Source organism: Pithys albifrons, chromosome 4 (assembly GCF_047495875.1).
Source record: "Pithys albifrons albifrons isolate INPA30051 chromosome 4, PitAlb_v1, whole genome shotgun sequence".
In the NCBI taxonomy this organism is placed as follows: Eukaryota; Metazoa; Chordata; class Aves; order Passeriformes; family Thamnophilidae; genus Pithys; species Pithys albifrons.
The window spans coordinates 354,377-377,658 of NC_092461.1; the positions used below are offsets into that span (position 1 = coordinate 354,377).

The 23,282-nt window shown below is 48.5% G+C and overlaps 1 long non-coding RNA gene across 1 annotated transcript in view; it reads left to right on the forward strand.

The window, feature by feature from the left end:
• The window catches only part of LOC139671016 (uncharacterized), a 51,182-nt gene that overhangs the window by 12,058 nt on the left and 15,842 nt on the right, over positions 1-23,282 (forward strand). The window contains exons 2-3 of the long non-coding RNA XR_011697646.1: positions 14,609-14,824; positions 22,461-22,613. This is a non-coding gene — a long non-coding RNA (uncharacterized lncRNA). The remainder of the gene's footprint in view (positions 1-14,608; positions 14,825-22,460; positions 22,614-23,282) is intronic.

Below are 23,282 nucleotides of genomic sequence, written 5' to 3' on the forward strand. Positions count from 1 at the left end.
TGCTCAGGCTGCTTGGCCTCAGTGTCCTTATGCTTTGGTTCTCTTGTTTATCCTTCCAGAGCTTGCCCTGTGCTGTGAGTGGGGCTGAGGGAAGGGGAGGTGGGTGGGAATAGGTCCCATCATGGAGGTACCATGAAGTATGCATGGTTTAGAGGAGAGCTGTGGAGCCCCAGCTAGTGTGCCATTCAAATGTTTGTTTGTTGATTTGCCCTCCTTGTAATTCCACATTGGCTTCATCATTCCTGTTTATTTAAGAACTAAAGATAATGGAAGTTTTGTCTTGGATCTGAGTGAGGTTTGTGGGTTTCTTTCCACAATCCCCTCTCACAGGCAGGGTTAGCTGGACCCTGGTGCCAGGTGTGAGCTGCAGGCCAGGTGTGCCAGAGGTTTTCTGCACAATGCCCACAGAGTACCCGAGGCTGGTTATATCCTAGCTGGTTTGTAACTAATGTCACAATGAGAAAATCAGCCGTCAGTGCCCATGCTGAGCCCTCTGTGCTGAACAGAGACCTTGTGAGGAAGGCAGCACTGCAGGAACAGCACCATGAGCATCCAGCCACTTGTGCCATGGGCTTCCCCTGGAAAAGCCCTTCTGGAAATCATGATTGCCATCTCCAGTGCTCCTTCATCCCACAAGATTTTCATGTTATAAATGAACATATGGTTTAATTTGAAGTCATGGTATGGATCCCAGCCTGCTGAGGGGCTGTTTTTAGAAAGCATTGGTAACATATGTGGGTTGGTGGAGTTTTGTTTTGGTTAGAGGTTTTATGGAGGGGGTTTTCTTAACAAGTACAGCAACACAAGCTGGATGGATTAGAGCACCTCAGACATGCCATTGTTTACATTGTCATGGACTGTCATAATGATTGGTGTTGAGAAAGGACGTGATGAAATGTTCATGTGGAAAACTAATCGTTGTTTTGTATTTTTATTGACACTTTGCCTGGTTTACGCTACATTGTTTTTGTGGGGGGAAGGGGGTGGTTTATTTTGATTTTAACCAGCTCTTGCAGTTGGTCTGACTCTGCTTCTGCTGAAAACCTTGGGCACTTCACCACCCTGGTGAGCAGGCCTGGAGCCAATCTGTCTACAAATGCATCACAGAAGCCCCAAGCCTCCATCGAGCTCTGAGCAGGAGGAATTCCATCTCCATATATGAGATCTTGCTCAGCCACACAACATGTCAGCCTTAAGCCAGATCTTGTGCAGAGCAGCTCTGTAAGAGCAGTGCTCCTTTAATTTCAGGGTACTGCTGTAATGCTGCGATGTCAGCTGCTGTTTTCCAGTCTGGGAAGCACCTCTGAACTCTTGGTACCCTTTGCCTTGCTAAGCAGTGGCATTAAGCTCTATCTGCCCTCCTTTCCTTGCTGGAAACAAGTTTCTACTTGGACAAACAAGTTTCTATTCTCCCCTGTGGATTCCGGGGTTAAGGGTCAGCAGACCTCTGGGCCTATACTAAACTGGAAGGAAATATAAAAGACACACATTTTGATTTATAAAAACATTTATTTATAGAAGTGTAACAGCATTATTTTCCTATGTGCCAATCTGATTCAAAATTGGGAGTGTTTTAAAAGAGCTGGAGTAATGATATTGATCCCAGACAGAGATCTGCCATCCCACACCTGGTACCCAAAAAGCCCAAGCAGTGCTGCAAACACCATCTCCCCCAAGGGCCATGCAGGTGCTGGGTTGCCTTCTGGCCAGGTGGTTGAACAGGAGCACCGTGTGCCTGTGAACTGGCTGAAGGGCAGAGAGAGACACGGCAGCTGGTCACATCCTCCTGTTTCTGCTGGCTTGGCTTGGCCCCTCACTGAGGAAACGTGGCCCCTCTGTGTTCTTGGGGAGTGCTTCAATTGAAAACCACTGCAGAGGAAATTGTTTGCTACCAAAATATTGTTAGTAGCAGTATTAGTATCAGTATTGGTATTGTTATGCAGTGTTATGAATGCCATGCCACAGCCTAGAAAATACTCTCGGGGATTTCTCAGTGTCAGAAGGGCTGATAAGCCTCCAGTAACAAATCTTACAATACATAAACAGGTTAGTCAGTGAAAAGGGATACACAGCTTGCTGTTTTCACCAGGTTTGCCTGAGAAGTCAGCTGTAATACAAATACTCCATTTGTAACTGCATCCAGGGGGTTTCACAGGACACAAAGGGTAAATCCAGAATAAAACATCCACTGTATTTCCCCCCATGATTCAAGATTATATGGGATTTGTTTTCTCAACTTGTTTACATTCTTTGACAATCTTTAATACTCATATAATTTCATGTGGATATAAGATGCTTAAACATCTATGGAAGTGTCCTGAATCCTATGAAAAGACAAATAATGTGCAGTTTCCTTAAGAACACCAAAAAGAAGTGGCAGTATTAGTCAGAGTTTGAAAACTGTTAATAAAGAAGTGTCTTTGGAGATTGCAAGCACCCCTGGCAGTAAAGGGGCTTATGTTGTTTCTTCTTCATGCAGTGACAGCAAATGGTTTCTGAGGGGAATGTTCCTAATTCAGTGCTGCATATTCCATTACCTGAACCAACAGTGGGTTTTAATGCAATGCATTCAAGATATTCATAGGAATTAAGGTTTTTCACAAAGTTTTCTGGAAAGAATCAAAGCAATGAGAAATGAGTAATTAGTGTGTTTCACAGGGAAAGGGACACATTTCATGTACTTGTACAAGTAAAACAGAACGTGTGTTGTGAAGGAGCCTGTGTAGTGTGGGATCAGACTCAGTGTTAGTGAAAGCTGGTGTGAATTAGAGGTCAAGGTCCAGAAAAGACCACTGACCCTGGACAGCAGGACACTCTGGGGTCTGTTACAGGACAAGGAGAAAACTGAAGGATGTTGAGAGGTTCAGAAAGTTTGTATGAAGTATTTTCTGTGAATGAGCCAAAACTTGTACTGCTGACAGGAGAGGTGGTTCTGCTGAACACTGCACTAGACAGAGAAGTCATTAGTGCATTAAACTTAACAAGATGACAATTAGTGTAGAACATGGCTTTCTGGATGTGCTTCAAGCTTACAGTGAGAACATGAGCTGAGATGTTATCAGACTGTGGCACCTGGTTCACACCTCTCGTAATGTTCTCCTGGGGCCTGTTTGTGCCAAGTCCGTGCAGGTTTCTCGTGTGTACAAGTCTCACCTCAGAGCAGTGCATCCTGTGCTCACGTGCCAGCCCCCGTAATGCCACCCCAAGGGGTCACCAGTGGCCCGACAGCACGACCCCAGCTGTGGGCAGCCTGACCTCAGCTGGTCTGGTTTGTCTGCAGTCTGGCCTGGGACTGCCCTGGGGAGGTGGCCAGCACAGTCCTGCCCCTCCAGAGGGTGCACTGGGGCCTCTGCTTCCCACGGGGAAAAGAAACACCACAGCACAGTCAGTCCAGGAAAGTTCTGTGTGACAAAAGTGCATTCTTGCTTAAGAGCACCTCCCATCCTCTGCCCAGCCCAAAGCCACAGAGCGTGAGGGACAAGTATCCTTCCTTCTCTGAAGCCATAAAATGAAGAGCTGTATTAACAAGGCAACAACAACAACAAGCTTGCAATAAGTTCCTGAGGCTTTTCAGGGAACACGGATTTCTTTCTGAGTTTCAGCCATTCCATGCTCTGCACTGAAGTGCTGCTGAGGGCTGGCAGTGGCTGGGTCCCCTGGGGAAGCCATGCTGCCCCTGTGGGAGCTCTGCTGAGGATGGTGCCCACTCAGGGCATGAAATATGAAATATATGGCCTCCTACCCACCCACAGAGCTGCAACAGGGAGCCCGGGGAGCTTACTTACTACCTCCCTGTTTGTGTGTCACTGCTTTCTGTTTTTACAGAAACAGTGTCAGCTTCACCCTCACAAAGATAAGAAAGCATGAGGCTAAAGCATGAGCTTCACTCCAAGCAGTCATTGTATTGTGGCTGTATATTAGTGAGCAGCAGGGTCCTAGGGAGGAGCAGATATAAGTTCATAGTCTCCTGTTACTGGTTAATTGCTTGCTGTCTGTCTAATTCAGTAGCCTGAGCCCCTGCACAGGGAATGCTTAGGGACACTGTGTGTGTGTGTGTGTGTGTGTGTGTGTGTGTGTGTGTGTGTGTGTGTGTGTGTGCTGAGCTCCTGCACAGGGAATGCTTAGGGACACAGTGTGTGTGTGTGTGTGTGTGTGTGTGTGTGTGTGTGTGTGCTGAGCCCCTGCACAGGGAATGCTTAGGGACACACGTGTGTGTGTGTGTGTGTGCAGGTGTGTGCTGAGCCCCTGCACAGGGAATGCTTAGGGACACACGTGTGTGTGTGTGTGTGTGTGTGTGTGTGTGTGTGTGTGTGTGTGTGTGCTGAGCCCCTGCACAGGGAATGCTTAGGGACACTGTGTGTGTGTGTGTGTGTGTGTGCTGAGCCCCTGCACAGGGAATGCTTAGGGACACAGTGTGTGTGTGTGTGTGTGTGTGTGTGCTGAGCCCCTGCACAGGGAATGCTTAGGGACACAGTGTGTGTGTGTGTGTGTGTGTGTGTGTGTGTGTGTGTGCGTGTGTGTGTGTGTGTGTGCTGAGCCCCTGCACAGGGAATGCTTAGGGACACAGTGTGTGTGTGTGTGTGTGTGTGTGTGTGCTGAGCCCCTGCACAGGGAATGCTTAGGGACACACACATGTGTGTGTGTGTGTGTGTGTGTGTGTGTGTGTGTGTGTGTGTGTGTGTGTGCTGAGCCCCTGCACAGGGAATGCTTAGGGACACAGTGTGTGTGTGTGTGTGTGTGTGTGTGTGTGTGTGTGTGTGTGTGTGTGTGTGTGTGTGCTGAGCTCCTGCACAGGGAATGCTTAGGGACACAGTGTGTGTGTGTGTGTGTGAGTGTGTGTGTGCTGAGCCCCTGCACAGGGAATGCTTAGGGACACAGTGTGTGTGTGTGTGTGTGAGTGTGTGTGTGCTGAGCCCCTGCACAGGGAATGCTTAGGGACACACACATGTGTGTGTGTGTGTGTGTGTGTGTGTGTGTGCTGAGCAGGGATGCTGTGCCAGAGTGAGTGCTGCAGTGAGTAGTGCTCACACACTTCCTGATGTAGCTTACCCATAGGCTGTGCTTTTTTATCTTAAACCAGACCTACTGTGAAAATATGTGCAGGATGAGATGGTGATTTTTAGCTTATCTATTTGTCTCTGCTGGGACACTTTACTTGTTTGTGAGCCTCCAGACAGAACATTCATTAGCATTCACTAAGATGATAAACAGTTTCTATTCTCCATTCCTGTTATCATTTTCTATTACTTTTTAAAAATCAATTATTTTTATTCACTGATAATCAGGCTTGCAAAAATAAATTTGAATAAGCAGTACATGAAAATGTAACACCCACTAGAAAAGAGTTCATAAGAAATATCTGTCCCCTGCCCTTTGATGGGTTTGCTTCCTATTCCAAGCCACCACTTTGGAAGCAGGTCCTTTATTCCAGCAGGTCGATGCAGATGAGCCCATCTGTGTGTGTGTCTGTGTGTCTGTCCCTGTACCCTCCGAGCTGTTCCCCTCCTCTCTGCTCACTGAGGCATTTCCCGGGGTGCTTTCCTTCCCCAGCAGTAACTGGCAGCAGCTGAGACCAAGTGAACCCAGGGTTCCATACACTGTTATCCAAACTTCCCCCAGAAAGGATGGACTTTGGGAAGTTTGCTGTCAGTGCTCAGATCCTCAGTACTCCATATTCTCTGAAAAGGGAAAAATAAAAACAAAGTAAGTGAAAAATGAACAAGTCATGGATTTTCAATGCTCTAATGACTTACACTAATGTATTCCTTCATCTAAATACAGATTTCTATTTAAAATTCAGTGTGTGGGGTATTATGAATTCTAGCTTAATAGATTCCAAATAATTGCCCTTTAGAAATGATGAATAGCAGTTTAAAGCCACTGATAAGAATATACTCTTTCTCCCCTAACAATGGACCTTCCACATTAACTGTATCATATATGCTTGAAATTAGTTTATTAATTTTTTTTATTGATATGCAAACTACAAGCTGATGGCAGATGGCAAATAACCCCTCACTCTAACACCAAACCCTCCAAAAAAAGCCTTGTCTCTGCTGCAGTGCTTGCAGGGGGACAAAAAGAGAGATAAGAAGATAGCTTTTATATTGAAGGCAGGCCACTGAAATGCAGATGAAGCCATTCTCTTGTACTCAGTTTCAGATTTTCTGGCATAAAAAGAATAAGATAGAAGGTTGAATTAATGACCAGATTTTGCAGAACTGCAATGTAAGATGCTTTCTCTGTGCTGTTTGTGCTGTCTGACTGGCCTTTAAAACAACTCTTCTAGACTTGTCCTTTCATTTAAAAGACAAGCAACCAGAAATACTGAAATTAAAAATACATTATTCCTATATTCAACACAGGAATGATCTGACAAAAAATTTCACTTATCAGAGCTGATGTTTTCTTCATAACTTGTGAAATGCTTCGAAAATGCCGAACAGAACAGAACAAATGCATCTACAGCTGAGTTTGCAGGTGGCATCAAACCTGCCTGTGGAAGTTGCTGAGGTTGTATGTGTTGTGTGTGCTGAAACACCTGCTGTGCTTACAGGCAACACCTGAAAAAATACATGCAAAATGGGAATCTATTGGAAAACTAACACCTTTTTGCTTAAAAACCTGGGGGGACAGTGTGTGTGTGAAGTGTTGTTTCAAATAGTTAAGGAGATAGACAAAGATATGTACACCAATGATAGTGTTTTTAACACATAATGAGGTAATGCTGAAGCTATAATAGTGCTACAGACAAATAAATGGTTTTTCACTGCATGTTGGTTGGGTTGTACCAAGCTTTTAGGTTATAGGCAGAAATAGAACACTTGCTGGGTGAAAAGTGAATATATGCCTACATACATACATATATATATATATATATATATATATATATATATATATATAAAAAATTAAGAAAGCAGTATTTCCTATTATGTGCATATTATGCAATGGACCATCCTTGTACTAGTGCTCACTTGCTCTCTCTGTCCATATGTGATTGCAGTTCTGCAATTTCACATGCAATTGCATTTCTGTACAGAGAATTCATCTCAGCTACATTTTGGCCGTTGGAAAAATATTTATTAATGTCCTTAGAAGCTACCAGTGAAAAAGAAAAAACAAACAACCCTCTTCATTCTTTACTAGAGGCTGGAAAGCTACTGTCAGAACTGTTCTGCTTTTCTTATTGTCATCTTTCCTACTTGCAAGCAACTTCAATTTCCAATTAATATCTCTTGGCAAAGTTGGCAGCACCACGAAAGGTCCTAAAGGTGGGTTAAAGCACTTTGAAGTCGTTGCCTCTGTAATGCCCGGCAGTGGTCCCTGCAGGCTTTTGTTTTGCTGTAGGATCAGGGCAGTTCCCCCATCCCTTGCCCTGGGGCAGGCTGCCCCCTCCCCACAGCACTGGCACAAGCACAGAGTGGCTCCTGTTCCTGCCACATCACACCCCCTGCCCACTCGGCCCTGCTCAGCCCTGCCTGCACCCCCTGCCCACCCAGCCCCACTCAGCTCTGCCTCTGCTGCACAGCTCTGTGTCCCTGCAGGCTCTGCGGGGCCTCGGACAGGAGCCTCCCTGCACAGCTCTGTGTCCCTGCAGGCTCTGCTGGGCCTCGGACAGGAGCCTCCCTGCACAGCTCTGTGTCCCTGCAGGCTCTGCTGGGCCTCGGACAGGAGCCTCCCTGCACAGCTCTGTGTCCCTGCAGGCTCTGCTGGGCCTCTGACAGGAGCCTCCCTGCACAGCTCTGTGTCCCTGCAGGCTCTGCTGGGCCTCGGACAGGAGCCTCCCTGCACAGCTCTGTGTCCCTGCAGGCTCTGCGGGGCCTCGGACAGGAGCCTCCCTGCACAGCTCTGTGTCCCTGCAGGCTCTGCGGGGCCTCGGACAGGAGCCTCCTGTGGCAGGAGGGGGCCCTGCTGGAGCCCCCATCAGGGCTGAGCTGCGCCTGCCCTCCCCTCCCATCGCTGCCCTCTGTGTGCTCAGAGACAGCCCAGCGCCTGTGCCGCCCCGCCTTTCACTCGCTTGTGTGCAGAGCCCCCAGAGCTGCTCGAGTGCATTGTGGTTTCCAGCTCGGGCCGAACACAGACCCTTAAACACAGTTGGGTATGTGGAACAGGGACAATGTGGTTTTGTTCAGTAAGGAACAGCAGGCCAGCCATGCACCAGCTTGGTGCAGCCAGTCTGGAATTGCACTGAAGGCTCATCAAAATGCATATCAGAAGCGAGATCTCCCCATCAGCTTGCTGGGATTGCAGGGCAGTGATGGCAGGGCAGCTTTATCAGGAGAGAGCAGGCAGGAGAAGGCTCACTGCTGTGCATGATAGCTGAAGGAATCATTCTGGAAAATGTGTGTGCTTAGATCAGGCTCGAGTGCCTTCCAGTACTGGATATGCTGGGCACGTGTCTGTGTATCCACACAGACACCACAGTAGGGAGCCCATCCATAGGGACACATGAGCGAGTCCGTGTCTGTTCCTGTGCACAAGCAAACACACACACGTGGTCTGTGCTGCATCCTCTGGGTGCATGTGCGATGCCTTACCCGGGGGAGTAAAGATAGTTAGGCTAACCCTGCACAAAAGCAGGCAGGCACACCAAAAGCAGCCACATGGATTAAATGGAAGAATAGACTTTCATAAGCCACTGCTCAAATTTCCCACTTATTTGCATTTTTTATGCAAATATCTAGCTAGGTAATGCATCTCTTGCTATTTCATTAAATTGCAATTTCAATTTTGCTTTCTTGCTCAGATGCTTTGGATATAATTAATACCAGTATTTAAAATGTGTCTCCCCTGCTGCATTATGTCTGTACATACAGGATCTCTGTTTTGCTCTGCCTGTTAAACCAAACCACACTCCTCTGTCAGGAAAATGGTGCTGTGGGTGTGTTCAGCACACCGAGCTACCCCAGGGGAGGGTTTCTCTGCCCCCTGCTGCCTCCATCGCTGCCCCATTCCCCACCCCTGGTGTCCCCTGGGCTGCCTCTGGCTGCTGGCTCCCTCTGTGGGCAGGTACAACATGCACATGGCAGTTCTGGTGCTCTGGTTCCTTCTGCACAGAGCCCAGGGCAAGGGACGTGTCTGAGCAGAAGGTCTCACACCGTGTCTTCTCACCCGCAGACAGGCATCCCATCAAGGGTGTTCCCAGGAGTCTGGAGGGGCCCTGGCCATGAATCCAAGCCCATCTCTGCCTCCAGCCACACCTGCCTCCCACCCTGAGGAGGTGTCCCAGCAGGCAGGCAGCAGGAAGCTGCAAGGAAATACATTACTCCTTCATTTCCAAGTCCCATGTAAGATATGCAGCTTTATTATACCTACCTGTTAAGTAAAGTGGTCCACTTCATACAACACTGGAAAATGAAGATCAGGGAAGAGTCTTTAAAGGATTGGGCCTAGGCTAATAACTCTTTTTATCAGATTTCATTTGGGAGAAATCATTCCTATAAGTTATCTGCCATTTTTTCCATGAAAAATGTGGCTACACAAATAGCATATATAAAGAACATCTATTAGGGTTTAGTAGGTGTGAAAGAGATAGGAATGTCCATTACATAAAATCCGTAAATATGGTTTTATTATTCTACTTCAGTACCCAGAATGAACCTTTCATAATTCTGAAATTAAAGGCATGGCCAGCACCCCTCATTCAAACCATCCCTGGTATTAATTTACAACATAAATTACTGTATCAAGCAAAAGAGAAAACACGAATAAAAATAACCGCAATGTGGTACCTGAACAACAAAATCCAAAATACCTTAACCAGTGTCCCCTCACTGATCCAAGATAGGGCACGTGTCCACATGTGTGCATGTTGTGTGCAGCTGGACCTTCTGAGGCCAGGCTGGCCCTGGGGGCCCGGCTGCTGCTTTAGTGACTGACTAAAGATACCTGTTTGTGAAGCAAGACTCAGGCACACGTCAGTCAGGAAGCAGGACTTGCACCTGAGAGACTGGCAGTGATACATCCTGCAGTTAGTGGGCTCCACACCTGTCAGCACATACCCTGAACTCTCTGTTCATCTCTCTGCCTCTCAGGATTCTCTCCACGTCACCCTCCCAGCCCTGACCAGGAAAAGGAAAAAAATAAAAAACAGAAGACAAATAAAATAAAATCACACAAGAAAGGATAGAGTTTATGTAAGAGAGACACTGCCTGATTAACACTAGCTGTGCACTCAGTACAGTGCAAGAAACATTAGAGAGGAGGGAGGACTGGCAGTAGGAGAGAAGGAAGAGTCACCTCCTTGTTGTTTGCAGAATGCATTCTTCATGGAGTCTGCAAAATGCTTGGGGGGGTTTGCATGACTGGATTTTGTAATCCCCATAACTTGGAAATCAGTAAGATAAATGGAGGAGAAATGAACGGCTCGTGGCCTCGCTCTTGATGATTCGAGGATAAATCCTTTTAATAAACATGAAACTGCAGCAGAGCAGAAACTCTAAGTCCTACTTTTGATTTAAAGATGTTTATCTTTCTATCTGCTACGTTTCTCAGGTTTTATTCTCCTCATACCTTCCTGAGTTTATCGCTGTGGTCACCCATATGGTTGTTTCTTGTATTTGTTCTCCAGAGCTGAGCATGCACACTGATGTGTGCAAGCAGTGGGGACATGCATATGGTTTAGCTTTGCAGCAGCTCCCAAGGACACTTAATGGAAAGTCACTGTCATCCTATGGTAGTTTTTCATGCTTGAAACATGCCATTGTCTACATGGCAGAATCACATATGTGATGTAGAAGGAAATAAGGGCAATTTCACTTAGGGAAAACTTACAGGTAGATTTTGCTGGTGACTGTGGTGGCAAAGGAATTGTTCAAAAAAATGAAGCAATCTGCACCAGCATTAGGTCTCCTTCACTAGTCAATCCACCAGAACTGGCATTTGTCAAGGCTTGTTTTATATAATAAATGTTTGATTAATTTGTACATTTCTACAATATAACAGAAAGAATTTGGAAGTTCAAGATTTAATATCCAGGCTTCCCTTTATATACACAGGGGGAAAAATACATTTAGATCTCTCATTTATTTTCCAATTAACTGTTCTTTATCCATGCACTAATATTACAGATGTCTCAAGAATAATTAAAACAGATAAGCAATTTATAAAAATCTTCACATTTCATGCTTATTACCATAATGCAATGCTACATTTTTATTAGCAGCTTTGGTTCCCTCCCCTCAGCCTTTGCTTGCAGGAGCCCCAGGGCCTGGGCCAGGCACACGTTATAAATCTTGGTTAGAACACGACAGGAGGCTCAGGGGCTTTGCCACAGAGCAGAGGGGGCAGTGGTGGAGCTCTCCCTGCTCTGCCTCCATTGCCCAACAGCCAGGCTGTCATCCAATGGGAAACAAGGGTGTTTCCTACAGCCCCTCCCTGGGAGGGCTGGGGGGCTCCCAGCTGCCAGGGCCCTGTCTCTGCCCTGCCCTGCAGGGCACAGCCAAGCACCCAAAGGTGCTGCCAGGGCCCTGTCTCTGCTCTGCCCAGCACACCAAAGCCAAGCACCCAAAGGTGCTGCCAGGGCCCTGTCTCTGCCCTGCCCTGCAGGGCACAGCCAAGCACCCAAAGGTGCTGCCAGGGCCCTGTCTCTGCCCTGCCCTGCAGGGCACAGCCAAGCACCCAAAGGTGCTGCCAGGGCCCTGTCTCTGCCCTGCCCTGCAGGGCACAGCCAAGCACCCAAAGGTGCTGCCAGGGCCCTGTCTCTGCTCTGCCCTGCAGGGCACAGCCAAGCACCCAAAGGTGCTGCCAGGGCCCTGTCTCTGCTCTGCCCTGCAGGGCACAGCCAAGCACCCAAAGGTGCTGCCAGGGCCCTGTCTCTGCCCTGCCCTGCAGGGCACAGCCAAGCACCCAAAGGTGCTGCCAGGGCCCTGTCTCTGCCCTGCCCTGCAGGGCACAGCCAAGCACCCAAAGGTGCTGCCAGGGCACTGTCTCTGCCCTGCCCTGCACACCAAAGCCAAGCACCCAAAGGTGCTGCCAGGGCCCTGTCTCTGCTCTGCCCAGCACACCAAAGCCAAGCACCCAAAGGTGCTGCCAGGGCACTGTCTCTGCCCTGCCCTGCACACCAAAGCCAAGCACCCAAAGGTGCTGTCAGGGCCCTGTCTCAGCAGCCTCCTCCAGCTCAGCCTTTGAGCAGTAATTTGTGCCACAGGGAGGGTAATGTACCTCCATGTGGTTCAAAAGTCCACTCAGAAGCTTTCAGAAATAATAATGTAGTTTAGGTTTCATTCTGGTTTTATTCCTGAAACACACTTTGATATGAGGTGGTGGACATGAGATAAAATGAGATAAAAATGCTGGCTCTGGTGCCACGTCCTGAAACCTTTCTTTAAGGAGAAGAGTATATATGTGTAGCTGCTCAGCTACTCTCCAGTCTATTGATTCAAAGCTACAAGACTTTTTTGTGTTACTTAATTTATTTTTATTTATTGCAACACTGATAGAATTCAAACTGCATTAGATAATGTACTAGCTAAGATACCTTTTTAAAACCTCTTACTGAGATCCTATTGGGACTGGCATGTAATTGAAAACACTTAATGGAATATTTCAGGGCATATTGCCAGGGAATGAACAAGAGAATCACATTTCATTTTAAAATGCCATAGAAAAATCACTTAAAATTATCATAGCTCTGCTTTAGTGTAAAAGAGGATGGGTATTGTAATTTACATAGACTTTCTTTCTGAAATTATTTTCTCTCTTTGTTACATTTGACAACTCACCCACTGTCTTTTCAGAAATGCCTGACATTCTTTTAAATTAAGTAGCAAGGGGAAACAAGCAATACATGTTTGAAGGTGGCTGAGTACACTGGGTGTGGTTTTATCCCAGGGCCCAAATCCCCTCTTGGTTTGTTCCCTGAGGAAGCAACAGCAGAGATTACAACTTCTGCCTTGGCCTGTTGTGTGATGGTACAAAGCCAAATGTAATGCTCTTTGGTAGGGCTTGGTTTGCACTGTCCTGACTTCTGCTGGGCTCAAACCTGTTGAGTTCTGAGGTCTCTGGTTACAATACAGAAAAATCCTGACCTTTCCACCTGCAGGTTTTATCCTGAATTTCCTGGGTGCTTGCTGGTACAGCCCTGGAAAAGGAGACATCCTTCTCCTGTTGTGAGTCAGCTGAGGGGCAGAGTTTGTGTGTGTTTGCCCTCAGTCACACACCAGAACACCTGAAAAGCTGGCACAGCAGCCAAGCTGCCTGTCTCTGTAATCCTGCAGACTCCTGGAGATCCCTCGGGGGCAGCTCCATCCTTACACATTCTTGCTGCAAATTTACCATTCAAACTCTCCCTCAAGCACTTCAGCACAAGAAAAACCTTTTGTTCAAGGGAAAAAGTTTCTACCAAGAATGTAGTAGTCAGAAGCACTAAAAGATATCTCCAGCTGACACAAAACCACTGCATGTCAGATGAGTAAAAGAAAGGAAATTATTTCACATGTGACTTTTCAAAATGAGACGTCTCTGCACACAGTACACAGTTTTGCTGGTTCATGAGTGCCCAGCCTGAGACTAGAGAGGGGCTTGTCTTCACAGACATGGGGGATGACAAGGGAAATAGCAAAGGTTCAGTTGTGCCAGTGCAACTGACCCTTGAGCAAGGACTCTTGAGTGTCCAAATCCTGCAGAGGCTTTGTAGAATAACCAAATTTGTTGACTAGTATTGTTTAATCCCTACTTATTCTTGACAAAAACACATAGTCACAGGGTCCTTTTTATGGCCCAATATTCAAAATTAGGACTAATTCCAAGTAAAATGTTGGAGGTCCAGATTAAAATGTGGTTTGAGTTCTGTTTGTAGTTAAGTCCTCTCAGAGGGATGTCATAGTCAGACAGCACCTGGAGGGTGCAGCTCATCCCTTGTCTATAATCCTGGACACGAACACGGGGACATGGCCACTCATCATCACATGTCAATGTAGATTTGCCTGCGTGTCAGAGAAGCACATTAGTAAGATGGCCCTTCATAAATGTACAACCAGGCAATAAAATACAGCAAATATACTGAGAACTAGTTCATTCTTTCCTCTTGTTGAGGCTGTGCTGCTCTCAGCTAATATTCCCTGCAGGCAGATTTTCCCACTGGGTGCTCAGTGATCACGAGGTTCACTGGAGCTGTTCTTTCTTCTTTTCTGTTCTTTTGAGTCCCTTGAAATGATGACCCTGAATCTGGAAACTGAATGTGGTGGGGAAGCCACAAACACCCAACCTGAGATGGCTCACTGGCCTGATTGCTGTCTGGCAAAGTTCAGCCCCAAGCACTGCCTGATGCTCAGAGATCTCGTGCTGCAGTAGCACCCAGATGGGGAAAAAGCCTGTGGTGAGCAGAACTGTCCATACCAGAGTGAACCCTGGAAAATCAGCCCACCCAGCCTGCAGCCTGTGGGATGTGTGAGCTGTCTGTGTTCATGGCTGTGCCAGTCCAGGTGTGGGGCCTTGCCACCTGCTGAGCAACAGTGGCCAGCTTAGTCAGAATCAAAGCATGGTCTTCCTGGCTGGTAAAGCTGCTGAAGCAAACCTGTGTCAGTCAGTCACACCATCACTAGCAATCAGTGCCTCTTTTGGAATGTGCCCAAACCTCTCCAATAACACACCTGTCTGTCTCTTGCAGACCCTGGGCACTGCCTCACCAAGTGCTCCTGCCATTGGCTGCTGTGGCAGCACACAGCACATGCTCACAGCTGGGATGTGCCTGAAGCACGTTTGGACCAGGACCCAGCACAGGGATGCCTAAAGCAGCAGTGACAGTTGTCCTCCTTATGGCTACGGTTCAAGGCCCAGGTTTGTAGCCCAGGTTTGACCTCGTCTGCCTTGGACAAACTCACAGGTACCAATGACCTCCTTCTGCTTATGGGGCCAGGCTGGAGTGGGTGTTGCCTTGGAGGACACACTTCATGTTTCCTCTGGTGTCTGAGGTGGTGAACACATGCAGGGTACAAGAAATAAGCAATCAGCATGCTGAGTGTGCCTTGAGTCCCACATACCTCCCTGGGGCAGGGGCTTGGCAGGGGGCTGGGCAGTGCTGCCTGCCCACAGACACAGAGTGTTCCACAGTCACCCCCAGGCACCAAACCGGCTGCCAGTTCAAGTGCCAGGTAATTCTCCAGGATAATTGTTACCCTCCTGCAGTTATGAAAGCCTGGCCACTGGGAGCCGTGTGAAGTGTGAGGATCCCTAATCCCCTCAAACGGGCTGTGTTCAGTTGGAGATTATCCCCCTAGGTAGATATTGGGAAAATCTGCAGAAAGGATCAAATTACACACAATTTCGACAGTTGTGGGAGAGCATTTACAAGATTTTTCTTCCATTTCTTCACCACCCATCCCCCGTTTTACTCACCCTCCTTTCCAGCAATATGCCAGGAGAGCAGTTCTGTTTCAGCCCTCTGTGTATGGCCATCCTCTTAGTTCACCACAAGCAGTGAAGTGGAGATGTGAATCTCATTATTATCTTGCACAGAGAATCTCTAAAGATGGTAGCAGATCTAACACCATGTGCTGCACTCGTAGGAGTGAAAAAATCAATCTTTCAGGTTTCAAATCTTAGAAATCTGAGGCATTTTTCCTGTATACAGTAGACAAAGCTTCTTTTTAATACTGGGAAAAAATAAAACTTAACAATTAAAATAAAAGCTGTAACTAGAACACACATAATTTTCTTCTTTAAAAAAATTATGAAAAACCATATACATGCAGGGAACATAGCAACTGATACATTGTCTTTTACCTCTACCTATTGCTCGCCTAAGGCCTTTACTCACTGCGAGTCAACCCTTACTTTGTAAGCAACTCTGTCATTGACCCAAACAGACTTGCAGAGTGAAGCAGTTTGGGTACCCTGTATGGGTGTCAGCCCCGGCCCTGGAATACACACTCATGTTAAATGTACTTCTGAAAACAGAAAATGTTTCACGTCTGAGAGGCACAGGATCACAAGATCAGACCTGTTCAGGCCAAAAGGGACCTTGGGTGTCTCTAACCCAGCTTCCTCCCCAGAGCAGAGTCAGGTGCAGGATCAGAGCAGGTTACCCAGAGTTTTATCTGGGTGGGTTATGAGAACCAACAAGGGTGAAGGCTGTTCTGGGCTTCTGGGCTTCTGCTCCCTTGCTGGAGTCCCTTCTTGGGCAGACAGTTCCTGCCCCATTCATTCAGTCCCTTCCTGGGCAGGCAGTTCCTGCTCCATTCCTGCAGTGCCTTCCTGGGCAGGCAGTTCCTGCCCCATTCCTGCAGTCCCTTCCTGGGCAGGCAGTTCCTGCCCCATTCCTGCAGTCCCTTCCTGGGCAGGCAGTTCCTGCCCCATTGCTGCAGTGCCTTCCTGGGCAGGCAGTTCCTGCTCCATTCCTGCAGTCCCTTCTTGGGCAGGCAGTTCCTGCCCAATTCCTGCAGTGCCTTCCTGGGCAGGCAGTTCCTGCCCCATTCCTGCAGTCCCTTCCTGGGCAGGCAGTTCCTGCCCCATTGCTGCAGTCCCTTCCTGGGCAGGCAGTTCCTGCCCCATTCCTGCAGTGCCTTCCTGGGCAGGCAGTTCCTGCTCCATTCCTGCAGTGCCTTCCTGGGCAGGCAGTTCCTGCCCCATTGCTGCAGTGCCTTCCTGGGCAGGCAGTTCCTGCCCAATTCCTGCAGTGCCTTCCTGGGCAGGCAGTTCCTGCTCCATTCCTGCAGTGCCTTCCTGGGCAGGCAGTTCCTGCCCAATTCCTGCAGTGCCTTCCTGGGCAGGCAGTTCCTGCCCAATTCCTGCAGTGCCTTCCTGGGCAGGCAGTTCCTGCCCCATTCCTGCAGTGCCTTCCTGGGCAGGCAGTTCCTGCTCCATTCCTGCAGTGCCTTTCCTGGGCAGGCAGTTCCTGCCCAATTCCTGCAGTGCCTTCCTGGGCAGGCAGTTCCTGCTCCCTTGCTGGAGTCCCTTCCTGGGCAGGCAGTTCCTGCTCCATTCCTGCAGTGCCTTCCTGGGCAGGCAGTTCCTGCTCCATTCCTGCAGTGCCTTCCTGGGCAGGCAGTTCCTGCCCCATTCCTGCAGTCCCTTCTTGGGCAGGCAGTTCCTGCCCCATTCCTGCAGTCCCTTCCTGGGCAGGCAGTTCCTGCTCCCTTGCTGGAGTCCCTTCCTGGGCAGGCAGTTCCTGCCCAATTCCTGCAGTGCCTTCCTGGGCAGGCAGTTCCTGCTCCCTTGCTGGAGTCCCTTCCTGGGCAGGCAGTTCCTGCTCCATTCCTGCAGTCCCTTCCTGGGCAGGCAGTTCCTGCCCAATTCCTGCAGTGCCTTCCTGGGCAGGCAGTTCCTGCCCCATTCCTGCAGTGCCTTCCTGGGCAGGCAGTTCCTGCCCCATTCCTGCAGTGCCTTCCTGGGCAGGCAGTTCCTGCCCAATTCCTGCAGTGCCTTCCTGGGCAGGCAGTTCCTGCTCCCTTGCTGGAGTCCCTTCTTGGGCAGGCAGTTCCTGCTCCATTCCTGCAGTCCCTTCCTGGGCAGGCAGTTTCTCCTGTGTTTCATCGTGGCTCCATCTTTGTTTCTCATTAACTGTGATGCTGTGCTTTAGCTCTGAGCCCAAAGGACACATGAGAGATCCTGGTTATGCCACAGCTCTTGCCCCACAACACGCTATTGCTGGGCTCAGTGTCAGGGTGTGCAATTCAGCAGGACAGAATCTGACCCTCCAACTGGGGCAGAACCTGCTGCAGAGCTGTGCCCACGGGTCTGTCCTTGCACTGCACAGGAGCAATGGCTGGCAGGTAATTGCCTGGCTCCAGGGAAGCTTTGAGGGGAACAGCAGGACAGACATTTGCATGGCTGTGAGAGACTTCAGGCTGCTGAGTGATTGAATGCAGAATGAAAATAAATATATTCACCAGGAAACGAGACAATTTGAATCTAGAGAACTTTTTCAACCATCTACAGAGTATTTAATAGGTATTAAATTGGAGCTTGTCTAGCATAAGCAGAAGCCTTCAATTTTGCCATGGTAGTGTAACCACAGGAAAAGTTAAAATATGAGTGTCCTCATAAAGTTGAAGCCTGCGGGTTTGGCTTAAGAAAGTGCCATGTTTATTTGGGCATTTTTTTAGATCCAAAGTTCAGTCTGGTTTCTTTCTCAGATTCCCACAGCTCTGCCCTGCCAGGCTGTGACTGAAAGGGGCAGCAGAAGCATCAGAATGTCTCATCTGTTGTGCTGTTGCAGTGTTTCTGGCCCAGCTCAGCTGAGGGTGTTATGCTTGCCCTGAGCACTGGCTCTCTGAGCTGTGTTCCTCCAGAGTGGCTGTTTAGGAGGTGTGAGTGCCATACCCAGCCAGGCAGTGCCCACTGCCCCAGAGTGCTGCCCAGGGCCACGTGTGCCCAGAGCAGGGCAGTGCCCCACCAGCCCCCCTGACCCACACACAGGCTGGCTCTTTGGTTGCAGCTCGTGCAGAGGGTTTCCTGCCACTCCTGTCTGTGCAGCCACTCGTTGCACATCCCCCAGTGTGGGGAAGAGCTGCAGACATGGATCAAAGCTGCTAATGGAATCATGGAATAAACAAGGCTTAATAGGCTAACTGCTTCAAAGGTAATTAAAGTTACAAGAAACCAATCCTTCTCCTTAACCAGGCCTGGCAGTTCCAGGTTAAAAACTGATTTTGTGGTGTTAGATGCTCTTCTTGCACATTAGTGCAGTTTCTGTGTTTTCCCCACAAGCTGCAGTTTCCCATTTCCCACAGAGCCCTGCCAAGCCACCAAACAGACACGCTACAGCTGCAGGGCCTGAGCAGCAGCCTGGAGCTGAGGAGGGACCCAGGCAAATGCTCACTGCCTTCCCCCTCCCAGCAAACCTCTGCTGGAGTCTGTAGGTCCCTGTTTTTATTCCCCTTCCACAACCAGCAGTTTGTCAAGTTTAGCTCTCCCAGTCACTGCAGACCTGTATGCTGCACTGGTTCAACGTGCAGGGGGCACTCAACTTGGAGTGTGCCCTGGCAGCAGATACTTGATGCAACTGCAACTCTCTGCATGTTCATCTTTGCAGTGACTTCACATACTAAAATATGAAACAGGGTTATTTTTTCATGTTAATTGAGAGTTACTGTGACCGAGGCTGAGCTCAGTGTAAGAGAAATTAGCTACAGTAGTGATAGATCACACACAAGTTCCTACTGTTCCATAAAACGTGCAGTGTTACTGGTCTGTATCTACAGTCAGCCAGCAGGAGGTTCAGGACAGCAGGAGACTTGCAACTGATGCCACCTGGAATATGATGAGATTAAATTGCTAGAGAGAAAAAACAGGCAGCTTTTGGGAGAGATGTTGCAACACCTGTTGGGTGTTTAAAGCATCAATCATTTTTCATATCAGTAAGGCTGAAACCATTTGCCAGGCCCACACCACCTGGGAAGGAACAGCTTTCCTAAAACCAAGAGTTAATGATGAGAAGGGACCCACACAGAGTTCTGAGCAATCCAGAACCCCACAGGGAAGGTGCACAGGGATTGAGCCTGTCCCAACACCAGGGCCAGGGGGCTCAAATGAAATCAGCAGGTACTGGGGCTAAAACAGACAAAAGGAAGGACCTTTTCTTAACCCATTACACTATGGAAATGCACTACCACAGGATGCTGCAGGTGCCAAAGACTTGCAGAGTCCAAGCAGTGCTCAGACAAGGTAACAGGAGCAAAGTTACCAGAAGGCTTTGAGCACAAAGCACAGTCCCAGCTGCAGGACACCCCTGAGCCCCAGGGGGCAGGGCAGGTGTGCCAGGGACACGTGGCTGTGCCCTGCCTGCTCCTGTGCCCCTCCTGTCACACCTGTCCCCAGCCCCCTGCACAGACAGGGCACTGCTCTGGGTGCCCTCTGCTCTGAGCAGACAGCCACGCTTACCCAGCTTGTTTTCTTCCTCCTTGTGTTCCAGGGCAGGATATTACATGGAAAATACACAACCTGGTGTATTAATCTAAATGAAATCCCTGCTCCAGCTCCTGAGAGGAGCCACCTGATCTCCTTATCCTATAGATTCTATAATAGGAGATCTTTGAATGGAGAAGCCAGAAATACCCTGTAAAACATAAGGGATATCTGGATACACAGGATGTGGTAAGATGGTGTTAATATTCAGGAAGCCTAAGAAGCACGAGTTCCTCCTCAAGTATTCCAAAGCCTGACTGGTGCTCACTTAGGAATGCATGTATAATGTATATGTGTCAGTCACCAGTTCTTGGTTGTGTGCCTGCAAAGAAATCTGTGAAACTGAAACAAGGAGCTGTCATCCCATCAGCCTTGGAACGCTGACACAGCACAGAAAGGTACTTTGCTAATGGAGCTCTGGGGCTATTTCTGCTTTGTACTTAATGATTTTCCCTCTACCTTTTAGTTATTTCAGCTACTTTGCAATTTAAAAATAACTGTAACACAGCAGAATAAAATACTTTTTGTTTCTAGTGATCCTTCAAGAAGAATGGACCAGAACCTCCCTTACAGCTTCCTTCCAGACAGTATTGCCTTTTTTAAGAGGTTGGGGTTGTTTTTTCTTCCCTGCTCTGGTTTCACAGAATCAAGTATCTTGATTTGGGCAGCAGGAATGAAGCAATTAAGAATAACTTAATGATGGACAACATCCATTTTGGACACATATGCATACCATCATTTCCTCCAGAAAAAGAGAAAGTTAATTATGAAGGGGCTCACACTTCCCTTTCCCTTGAGCATAAACCTGTACCTTTCAAAAGCATTAAACCTGCCAGGTCTGTAAAACACAGCCAGATGTGTAAATCACTGGACAGTGGGAGAGCTCTTAGAGTGCATCAAGAAGTGCCTCCAGATTTACTGCCATGGGTGTATATTCTTCCAAGACTTTTCAAACCACCTCTGTAATGTTTTTCCCTTTACAGTCTGCCTTTTTCCTTTCAATCTCTGATGAAGGAGGTTCCCGATTCCTGTCCCTGCAGAGGGCAACCAAGAGCTTTGCTGCTCACCAGTGATTTGATAGGCACCCAATGGAGCCCCGTGGCCAGTGACGCCCTCTCTGGTGCTGGCCAGGCCCAGCAGCCACCCCAGGGCTCCGGGATGACCATCAGCTGCCTGGCCTTGCTGCTCCCGCTGCTGCCGCCGCTGCTGCTGCCGCTGCCTGGCCATGGGGCAGCTCCCAGCTGGGGCCCAGCTGCTCATCACACGCTGGGCTGTGCTCACTGGCCCAGGCACTCCCAGCAAATGTGCAAGCCCTGCAGGAAAGGGGAGCAGGCAGCAAAGGCAGGGCTGGGATCATTCAAGGTGCCACTCGGGGTTTGAATGGAGTTTGGTGTTATTTTACCCTCTCCTTTAATGTTGTTGTTAAAGTACCGGGTTTTTAGAATTCTTGAGTCAATAATCCAGTTGTGCTTTGGAAGAATAGAAATGTTGACAGTGCAAAATAATGCATAAAATAGATGTAGGCACCATTTTCAGGTTCTTCACTTTGCTTTTTCCGCAGGAGGTGTCATTGGAAAGCCTGAAATGTTTCAGTAGGTAGTTCAAGCTGCACTCTGCCCCTCCCTCAGCTGACTCAGACTGTCATGTGTCATACAACCTACATATTTGCAAGTTCAGGGCCTAAAACATGTTTAGAAACTTCAGGCCTGGAAAAAAATCGTGGAAATGTATACAGAAATGTTAGTGCTGGAAGGTTCCTTTTCCTTGGGCCTGGTAGGGAAAGGTTGGAGCAGCCAAAAAGGGAGGTTTTCATGTGAAATACTCTGTCTCAGAATGAACACTGAAGGAATGTTTAAAGAAATGTGTACGATGAAACTGGACTTTTTCCCTAAATGGCAATTTTTTTCTGAACATCTCCTTCCATCCTCTCACCCTCTGTACTTTCCAAGGAAAACATTTGCTTTTCAAACTTGCGACATTTTCAGAATTTTTACACCTGTAGCAAGGCTGGGGCTCGGGCTGGGACTGGGGCAAACATGTGGGCCAGGAAGGTAGGACAAAATACAGCAGAGGTGTTGTAAGATGAGTTGGTAGAACAGGAACCTGAGGTGGGTTTCTGGCTGGCACAGCCATGGCATCCTGAGCAGGATTTACTTTCTACCATAGGGCCATGTCAGCAGGTAGCAAATACACTCAGGTGTGCAGGGCAGCACCACCTGCAGCAGTTGGTACAGTCATTATTATTCAAAAGGAAGGTACCTCTCTGCATTTATGTTATGTATTAATACTTTTTAAATTCCTGGGTATATTTATCTGGCTAAATCAGCAGACTGTTTTGTTCTTAAAGAAATATGTGTCATTTTCATAAAGAAACATTTGAAATTTGCCCCAGATGTCTTGGGGGAAAAAAAGCCCTCTGACACCTGTACTTTCCTCCACAAGGGATGTAGATGTTCTGCCTTTTCTCACAGTCCCATTTGCACAGCTCAGGCTGACCTGTGGTAGGTGCCTGTGTGCTCACAGTAAAGGTACTTACCTTGCACTCACAGGAGTCTCACAGCAGCACAGAAAGGCACTTTTGCTCTGGATGTGTTCCCATATCCACTTTCTTTCAGCCACAGATCCAGATTTGATGGGTGCCTGTTTGCCCTGCCCAAACAACGAGAGGGGTAATTACAGTTCACCACCAGGAGTGATCCAGAGAAGTTCCCCTGACACAGCTCCCTCCAAGGACCCAGCTGGCTCCAAGGAGTGTTTTGGAAACTCAGGTAAGAGCATGTCTTGTGTTTTAATAGTGAGGTCAGACCTTGGAGAGAATCGTATCTGCATTCATGGTATTTTACACTGTCTCTGCATCACGTGTATGGTGTAACAATGGTGTAACTTCCCGTGTTCCTGCAGGTGATAAGCACGGAGGGAAGGGCTGGCACAGTCACTGATGGGGGGTAGGAATTGGGCAGTGGCAGGAGGGAAGGGCTGGCACAGTCACTGTGTGAGGGTAGGAATTGGGCAGTGGCAGGAGGGAAGGGCTGGCACAGTCACTGTGTGAGGGTAGGAATTGGGCAGTGGCAGGAGGGAAGGGCTGGCACAGTCACTGATGGGGGGTAGGAATTGGGCAGTGGCAGGAGGGAAGGGCTGGCACGAGTGGAGCAGTGGCAGTGCTCATTCCCAGGCCCTGGCCTGCAGCTGCTCTCCCGTGTCCCCTGCAGGGGCAGGGCTGCAGCAGCTCAGCACGGCACACTTTGCTCCTGGCTCTGCCTTTGCCTGCACTCTGACTCCTCACACCTCCAGGCCTGCAGCCTGTGGCTCACAGCACTGAGAAGGGTTTGGCAGCAGCGAGTGAAGCTCTGGGGGCACCCTCAGGAATCCACTGTGGGAAGGCACCCCTGGGCACTGAGCTGAGCAGCATCTCAGTTACCTCCTCAGGGCACGCGGGG